Below are 8,432 nucleotides of genomic sequence, written 5' to 3'. Positions count from 1 at the left end.
TTACTATTTATAGATTTGATTTATATAATTAGTAGTTATAACTTGTTTTAATAATTAATAATTAAACAGAAAAAAATGTTTTACCTAATTATTATTTAATGGTTTGTTTAATAATTGACAATTGTCATGGTTTGGGTTTGCTTTGTTAAAAAAATGAAAATGGTAGGTATTTTTGTTACATTCAACAAAATAGAAATGTTATTAATTGCCAACAGGTAGCCCTGAGGCTTAAAAAGGAAGAACCCTCCGTAGACCCACCAACAGTATACCTTTTTCTGACAGCGTTATCGTGATCGTTGCCAGCATAGATATTATAAGATAATATTAGAAAATGTTCATAATATCTATGGTTGCCAGTCTTGTACCTATACACAGAATTCTTTATAATACAGAAGTATTAATACAGTATTATGTTCTGTGGTATTATATAGAAATTTGTGCTTGTATATCTTAGTCCGTGGTTAGTCTTGCGTATCATGATAACCATAAATGTAGACATGTAGTTTGTGTGGCCCATTAGTCAAAGCTCAGGGGCACACCTGTTTTGATATTTATATTTAATTTATTGAAGTAAGAACAACTTACAATAAGAGTCTTGTATTATATTGTCAAGCTTTTAACCTAATAATAAAATAATAAAAGTCATAAATCTAAAAAAAAATGTATAAATAAGACAACTACGAAATGGATCAACCAGAAATCTTTTGAACGACGTGAACTGGCAATTTCGAATAAACGAATATAGATGATTGCAGCTGAGTGAGAATTATTTAAGCATTTAGTATTCATCAAAGACTCTCATGATTATTCAAATATATTTTATTTTTAATTTTATTAATCTATAATATAATCTTTTGTAAATAAGTATAAAAATTGTGTTTACTTGTTTTAAAAATCGTAACTATAAAATGTTGAGACGTTTGGCATCAACAATTTCAGTCATACCTCCTCTCTCAAAGAAATCCCAAATACTACATTATTATTGACTAGGATTACGGTGAACTATATTAATTTGGATGAGATAAAGTGGATGTGGATTCCTTACTATGGAAAGATTTGAACAATTATCAGGATCGAAATATTATAATAAGTAATAAAGTAATAACCATCATTTTTATTGACAGATTGTTTGTTTTATTTTTGGTGTAATATTGTAACAAGATATCTTCTTTTGTGTTTCCATTTTCATTTCCATTATAAATTACACAAATTAAATAATCTTGCATTAATTAGTAATTATTAGTACTTCCATGCTAAATATTGCTGTCTTAGTGTCTTTTACATTTTTGATGTCAGTATACATAAATAAATATTGCCTTTTTATTGTACCTATATAATGTATTTAGAGAATATAATATATCGAGCATCAAGCAAAAACTACGCAATATGAGTTGAAAATGGATGAAATACAAACTTAAAGTCAAGAATAATTTTTGTTGGCGTCAAATGACAATAATTATTATGCTATCAACATATTCTACACGAGTATAATCATATAAGCATTATAAACTCATGTACGATCATAACAGCTTTGAATTTAATTTCCCGACAATTGTACGAATTTGTTATCGACCGCCTATAGCTATGTATTGTTTAATGTGATGAAAACAACTGAATGAATTTTTCCAAACATAAATTAAATTAAAAAATCATTCACATTATTATAATAAAACGCGTTAGGCCAGACATAGGTAAATATTGTTTTGATAAAGCGTCACTAGAAACGTAATGTTTACTTATGTATGCTTTTTATTTAAATAAATAATAATTTATTTATAATTTATATAATTTTAACAATAATTTCATAGTTTATTTAATACAAATTAATTTAGAAGGTATTGACATTTACCGATTTTACCGTATATCTATTAGATATGTTTTCAAGAATTTCGAACGTTAACTATGGGTTCTTCGCTGGCCGATCAAATCTCACGTAAATAGCGTAATACATTTCTATTTATAATCTATTTAAATCTTGTTTTTTTTTTGTTGTATAGTTCTATTAGTTTCAATAAAGTTTTTGGAGGTTTAAATCCAGCCGTTCGTCTCATGAGGTAATATTAAAATCATGATGTATATTGTATATACTATAATGTTGTAGATCTGCAAGGGGTTTCATAATTGTTATTATAAAATTGAAAAAATAGGTTGCTTTCATAGACTAAAATTTATCGGACTAGTATCTCAAAGACTGGAGAGGGTAGGTCTTCTTTAATTATACAGTTGTTATTATTCCTGGCTCCCACAGTTGGAAATATTGAAGTATCATGATTGCACCTGGTGATAAATGTTTAATTTCTATGAATTGCAAATAAGTAATAAATGTTTACATAATTGTGTATAAATGTGTAAAATTTTTGTCAATTTATCATAAGTAGATTTTCACATTTGTATAGTAATTGTAATATGTAATAAAATACAAGTATACAACTATCAATTATTTTGATTAACTTAATTTTTTACAATCATAACTATCGGATATCGTTGATAATCAAATACTTATTACTAAAAGAAACTTACTTCTCATTTGTTGGATTACTTGAATTTTAGATTTACTGATAATGTTTCAATACCGATTCGTTATATTTTAGTCCTTGATTCGTGACGCAAATATCTATGTATATAGTCGTGGATGCCATTTAAACATTTTAAAAGTTAAAGTTTGGTTTCACTGATTTATATAGCTTAAAATATTAAATTAAATAAAGACATAAATTGCTATAAAGTTTTGTGTACCCATTTCATATTTTTCAAAAATAAATTTAGAAAAAAGTTATTCAAAATTATAAATACAATATTTTGTAGTGTTATTTTTCTATAATATTTTTTAATTTATTTTTTTGTATTCACTTTTCTTGATTGTATAGCTGTAAAGCTAAAAACAAGAACACGTATATCAATCATGAAATGTATCGACGTATCGTTGAAAATAAATCCAAGTTTCCAGTGCAAAGAAAAGTTAAAATTACACCAAAAGCGATTTATAAGTCAAAAGTTGAGTTTGGTCCATGGTACGTCCAACAATTACAGCAAAATTGCTTGGCCGTAGCCGCAGGATATTTTTTCTGGCCAGGAATACCCCAGTCCGTATACACAGTAGCTGCAACTATTGCAAAATTATTTTAGAAAGAGAGAGGGGTCGTTTGTTCGGAAATTATGTATACGAATGAAAAGTGTTCGAATTTTATACGTATGTTAGAAAGTTTAAAATAAATTTTTAATATGGAATCAACAAAATTTGATTTTTCTAAACTGACTGTTGAAGCGATCGGTTTATTTCATAGATAAGTATACTATAGAATATAGATACTCGGATTATATATATACGTACTATTATAATATTATTAGATTATACTATTTTATTATTATATATATATATATTATAATACAATACACAATCGGTATACCTACAATTCAATTCTAAATTATCATAATAAAAATTATATAAATATATTAAATTATATGAACTACCTATGTGTTTATTTAAAAAAAAAAATAAATTATAAGCTATTCCCATAAAAATTCTAAAATATTATCACGCGATTAACAAATTATTAGGTGTATTATATCTGTGACTATGAACTATATGTATTCGTATAGTCGTAATTATGTTAAAATAGAAAAATATATAACATTCGTATATAATATTATTCGAACACAAGTTCTTTCGAACAGATTTCTTCGAAGAAAACTTAATTCGTACACTTACATTTGTACATGTATTGAATGTCTGTTAAAAGTATTATTTTTTAATATTTAAATGGTCATTTTTTACAATTGTTACAAAATCGTTATTTCGAGATAATATTTTTTGATGAGTTCTCAAGATGGACATCGCCTAAAAGGTGGCAGATTTAGGACATGACTGCAGCACGTGTATAGATCTTTCAGGCGTTTATCCGTTGGCAAATTTATTACAAATGACAAATGTTATGATAAAATTTTTCCCAACTCCTATTATATAAATAATAAAATATGTAGTTTTGCAAAATAAGTGTGCATGACAACAAAAACCAAAACTTTATTTTCTCATTCTCGCGCTGAACATCAAATTACGGCTTATTAAATATTATGATTATATGGTTTTATAAAATGTTTGCATAACGCGGCGTGCACGCCTATAACAAATGATTCATTAAACACCTCTGCAGTTCTATGCCACGTGGCAATTTCATTGTTTTGTCTCGCCGATATTATTACAACCTCGTTGATTCTGCACCTATCGTATTATTTTTATTACTATTATTATTATTGTGACCTATCCTCCTACTTACTACTTTAATTTTATCGACCAGTGGCGTATTTAGACGAGAAACTGCTACACACATCGAGTGGGCAGTCAAGTAAATTTATAAATACATAAATATATATATACATATAATATTAAATTTACTTATACTATCATAATACATATATGTATATTGTATATCTTAACTTTTAAGTGATATTATATTATAATATATGCGAATACGCGCGATTTCCATATAATTAACGATTTTTAAATGTATGTGTGTGTGTGTGTGTAGTTCTCGGAATTTAAACTTTTAAACGATGTATAATTATAATGATAATATTGTTGTCTTGCAGATATTGTTGTAGGTACCTATACAATATACGTAAAATATCATATAATATACAAATTATACAAATTATGCCTACATGTGTAAACAATCTCAGGTCTCAACTACTCTGTATTTTAATATGATATCGTGTAGGCTGATTCCATTATATTTAAGACCTTATTATAATATGGGTAGGCTTTCTGGAGATTTTATCGTAATTATTAAAAAAATAAATAAATAATAATTTCACTGTATTATCTGAGTATAATTATTATTTCATCTTCATACCTAGGTAATAATATAAAACAATTATAAATTATAATAAACTATATATATATATATAAAGGTCACATGGTTCATCTGGCGCTTCATTATAATTACATAATATTTTATTATAAAAGATATTATGATTTTTGTATAATAATTTAGAAAATTATATTAGTTGCCTTCCACCTCACCAATGATAACTTCTTAATATTACGTACCTACTTTTTATTATTTTATTTATTATAAATTCTAATTTCTAAATTAACAATTATAGTTACTTTTTTAAACGATATAGATTAAAACCGACTTGTTTAATTGCTTATAAATTCGGTATAAACTCTTGTGATATACTTTGTATACCAAAGCGTAGTTTATACTTAGAATATAAATACAAAATGATCACCTAAGGCCAGTGGTGTAATTAGGAATTTTCCTTAGGTGACAATTACATTTTTTATTAGAACACTTTAAACCTTATATAATTTCTAAAAAAAACCTTTAACTCTATTAACTACACTATTATTTATAAATTTATAATATTATAGTTGGATTATTATTAAACTATAAAATAGAAATATTGCAAAATATTAGTAAAATAAGGTTCTGGAGGGTCTATCTCTCTCGTCACTCCTTTAATTATGCCCCTGTAGATCAAGGCTTGTAAGTTCATTCACTAAAAGAACATGCACGCATATAAATGCTATTTGTATAATACATGTAGATATGGTATTAATGTATTATCGAATACATTTTTATTTAAATAATCATTTGTATGTACAATTTTATTTTATTATATTTTTTATAATAATTATTCAAATAAAAATATATAAGAATTTTTTATTTAAATTTAAAAAACAATCATGTTCAAATATTTTTTGAACAATTTTTATCAGGATAATTTGATTGAAAATTATCCAAATAATGTTTTAATCGAATAATTATTGAAATAACAATTGGAAAAACTTTATATTTATACACAATGAGTGATTCAAACATCTGTCTGAAATAAAATATTATTTACAACAAAATTCTGTTTATTTTTTAAGTAAAAAATGTCTAGATAAATAAATGAACCTATATATTTTATCTATATAAGACATTGAAATATAAGTACGATACCGTACTGAATAATCATTATTATAAAATCAAATGTAAATTCATTTAAATTTTAAACTATACTGTATCACATTGAATATATAAATAGTTTTAAATATATAAAAAACAATTTAAACATGAGAAAAACAAGGAAAATCTAATTTCTTAGGTATATTTAACTTTGCACGACATATTAATTGATTCTATAATGTCATCCATAGTATTAAAGTTCTTAATTTGGAAAAATTAACTTGTAGCTACACGTGAACTTACAATCTCTAGCTGGTCCATATAATTTGGCGTTTAGTAAATTATATGCAATACACAATCGGTAGAATATTACACAATATATATATATATATATATAGGTATGTAGAGAGAGAGGATTTATAGGATTTGTATGTTTTTCATATAGTTATATATATATATATATATAATAATATATATTTATTAAATTAATTTTAATTTTAACGTGATTACAAGGGGGTGGACGTCAAACTTTGTAATGATTACCAGATAAGGCAGCGGGTAGTAAAATATTTTGAAAAATCATCATTGTTATCCAAGTCCGTTGAGTCTCAACGTCAACAATGATACCGACGAAATAATCTAATACATATTTTATATAATATAGATATAGTTATACATTTTTAATAAAAATAATTTTTTATAAATAAAAGAATATTTACAAACTATAATTATAAGTTGTATTATATGTAGTTTATATAGTTGTATTATAATGTACAAAAAGTAAATTTGATAACTTTAATAGCAAAACAACATGAAATTATGTGAGGGGAACCCCCTAATACAGGAAGCTTTAACTTTGAGGAATATTATATAATATATTTATTTAGTGATTTTGGTGCAAATCACAACTATTTTTACTATATTTTTGGCTACCTGCTATGGTATATATTGGTATAAATTCTAAACGTTAAACTTTCGTACTTTTTACACCAAAAGTCTGTATAAAACTATAAAATATCTAAATTCTAGGCTATCCATACCAAGTCATAATTTGTGTCACATCTATTTTAAGCGTAATTCATGAATAAAAAAGATGTGAGTAATAAGTAAATTAACAAATAATATTATTAAACTAAAATTAAAATACATCTTAAATTAATATTATACATCATGCGTCATGTGTAATATATTTTTTATCGTAAAATAAAATGTATACATCATGGTGATAGCAAAGACTCATAACAATATATATCACAGAATATAATATTCTGTGTATATTATATATTCAATTCGTGATAACTTTATCTGTCGATTTTTTTTTGTTTTGTCCATTACGATTTCTCACGAGTCTTCTTTTTATATCTTGAGCGTGTGCACACACGTGACGTTGACTTATCCAATATACATAATACGTAGGTATTCCGCCTTTTGGTTATTATATTTATAATTCGAAATACTATTGCTACAGAACAGCTGTCTCATACTCTCTTATTTCTGTGTACATAATATATAATATTACTACTGTCGTAAGAGTTTACACGTACAAAAATATCACGTATGTACCACAGTAAAATAATATTGTTAACTCATCAGTATGACCGACACGAGGATCGGGCGCCGTTCAAATGTAAACGCATCCATCGGACGTCTCCAATGTCTTCAATTACCTCATTATTATACCTCGTATACATTCCTCGGCAAATATACTATGCGTCTATGCATAAAATATAATATATACGGCGTGTGTATAATATATATGTATATTTTTATTTTCATTTTTATCGAGACGCTATATGAATTAGCATCCTCGGCAGTCCTTCGCAAATAATGCAAAATAATGCCACGCGCTAACAATTTTGTCGTACTTGGCGAAAAAAAACATCGAAGCCTGGGATATTAATATATTATTTTATTTATACAGTTCAATCTCCAATTGATTAATTATTATCATATTATAAATGTGTCTGATGTTAATATTAAAAGATTATTAATTTACAAACATAATCCGTTCTTTCATACTCAAAAGAAATAAGCGCCTCTAGTTGTTGTATAGCCAGGGCGATCCTTTAAAAAAAAATAACTTAAGATTTCACACTTTTAATACATTTTTTTTATAAGGGTTTTGCAGTACCAGAAAAACATAAGAGTGCGGTATGGACTGAATCTCAACCCCCTCAAAAATCTCAAACACTATTAGCACCTATGTAGACCATAAAGCCATATAGGTATAATATCGTTTGATACAAACCACGGTTGTCTAAGTATTATATATAACCATGATATGAATAATACATTTTTATATATATATAAATATATATATATTGATCTTAAGTTTTGACAATCATGGTCATTAGTTAAGGAATTATTTTGTAATGGTACGGTAGGTTTGTGTAACATGTGTTCTTGTACGTATGTAGGACATTGCTTTGCCACTAAGAACGGGGTGGTTAATCATCTAGAACTCTAGAAGCTATAGCAACGCCGGACCGTGCTTGATCGCAGTACCAATCGTTGACCATACATTAGGTGATCATAATA

The 8,432-nt window shown here is 26.0% G+C and overlaps 1 protein-coding gene across 1 annotated transcript in view; it reads right to left on the bottom strand.

The window, feature by feature from the left end:
- LOC132923074 (centrosome-associated protein CEP250-like) overlaps positions 1-8,432 on the bottom strand; it is a 72,947-nt gene that overhangs the window by 15,711 nt on the left and 48,804 nt on the right. The gene's annotated exons all lie outside the window — the stretch shown is intronic.

The sequence above is a fragment of the Rhopalosiphum padi genome, chromosome 2, assembly GCF_020882245.1.
Source record: "Rhopalosiphum padi isolate XX-2018 chromosome 2, ASM2088224v1, whole genome shotgun sequence".
Lineage (NCBI taxonomy): Eukaryota > Metazoa > Arthropoda > Insecta > Hemiptera > Aphididae > Rhopalosiphum > Rhopalosiphum padi.
This window is presented reverse-complemented; position numbering and strand designations above follow the sequence as displayed.